Source organism: Trachymyrmex cornetzi, unplaced genomic scaffold (assembly GCF_001594075.2).
Source record: "Trachymyrmex cornetzi isolate Tcor2-1 unplaced genomic scaffold, Tcor1.1 scaffold92, whole genome shotgun sequence".
NCBI classification, from domain to species: domain Eukaryota; kingdom Metazoa; phylum Arthropoda; class Insecta; order Hymenoptera; family Formicidae; genus Trachymyrmex; species Trachymyrmex cornetzi.
The window spans coordinates 2,128,168-2,130,027 of NW_017300267.1; positions in this window are offsets into that span (position 1 = coordinate 2,128,168).

The following is a 1,860-nucleotide window of genomic DNA, read 5'->3' on the forward strand; positions in this document are numbered from 1 at the left end:
TTTCTTAGGATTTTCTTAAACATATCATACTAATACTTTCCATCGCACTTTCCATCATTTTTATTCGCTTAATTGAAACAAGTTGGAAATTATTTAAAAACATCTAATATAGTACTTATAAAAATCTTCAATTTAATGTATTATACGTATATTTAATAAAAAATTATGAAAACTTATAAATTTTTTAAATATTGTATTATTTCTAAAGTAATACAAAAAAATTTGGAAGCGATCTGGATTGAAAATTATTTTAATAAGAAGAAGACACACACACACACACACACACACACATGTTTTTAAAAAATAATTAAAATAAAATGTGAAAAATTTTTTATTTAAACTATGAAATTGTATTGTTAAATACAAATATTGACCTTATTTAACTCTTTTATATGTTTGTAAAATATTAATTTTTTTTTTACAAAAAAATATAAGTTTCCAATTCCAGTCATTTTTTGCAAAGACTGTACACTCAATTCTTAATACTTGTAAATTAAATACTGAATAATAATTAATTATTTATTTTGGGTATTGAAAACATTGAATAACAGTACTTTTAATATTCAAAATAAATAATTAATCATTACCGACTATTATTTCATTTATATATAAGGGAAGTTTTTGAACGTCGGCAGAGATATTATGAATTTAAAAATGAAAAGGAAAATATGGCATTTTTTTCAGTTCTCGTAGGCACAATAATGATCCATTGTGAAGAATCCTCTATACGTATCAGCGCCTGCATCCGATTTACGTTTCACGAATACGAAATGCACAGCACGGGAATGACAATCGAGTGCCTCCGCGTGCGGAGTGAAGAGGAGCCCATCAGGATGCCACGCGCGTGTGTTCGTGCACGACACGCCGCGTGTCGTTCCGCCCGCCTGGCTGCCCCGATTTTATCGTTCCGGGGGCTCTTATAACCTCTAAATGTTTTCGTCGCCTCTATCAGATCGCGGCGCCGGGGACAGGGATCGCTCTTCTCTTCGCCGGCGAGGGAACCATGCGAAAGATTCAAATAACGATAGAACGGCGAAAGGAGCGTTGGTAAAAAGTGTCGATGACACGACGGCGCACTTTATTTCCAATTAGTTTGAGCTATCATCATCGTTTTTATTCGCAAGCGGTATACAATAAATTAAACGAAATTCAATCTTACCAGCGGTAGAGCATCTACTTTGACGAATAAAATACTTGTAAAATTATTTATAATTTAATTTATATATCAAAGTTTTAACACATTGAAGTTAATAATATTTAATTTAGTATCATTTCTCTTTCATAATCAAATTACTGAAACTTGAATAATACTCAAGTCATAAAGAATTCCAAAGGAAGTAAGAGTTTTTCATGAAGGCTAAATCTTTAGGGTATAAAGAATGATAATGTTAATTTTTTCAAAATTTAAGTAGACTTCTACCGCGTGTATTTATATCGATAGAATTTGCGAATTGCAAGGACTTGCGAAATGAAATTGGCACGCGCTACTTTCCATGTTGGATTCAAGAGCTGCAGAGGGGTTTCTTAACGACATGTCGTATTTATCCGCGGCTCTCCACCTCCCAGACATCCGTTCCATTAAGCCGATGCATCTACCAAGCGCCTCGACGGGATCGCCGGGATCCAGGATCGCATTCCCCGAGCTGAAACGAACCGCACGCGTGACGGTATGCGTAATAATAGTAAAACTGAATGAATCCACCTCAGTCGCCTCCAGGACGCGCTCGTGCTTTTCGAGAATGCGAGGTGGTCAAGAGGTACGAGGCGAAGAGGGAGGCTTGGCTGCCGCTCAACGTCGAGTTGGCCCGGGGTAAAAACCCGAACTCGCGAGGACGGGGAAAGGAAGGGCTGGAGAGGCTG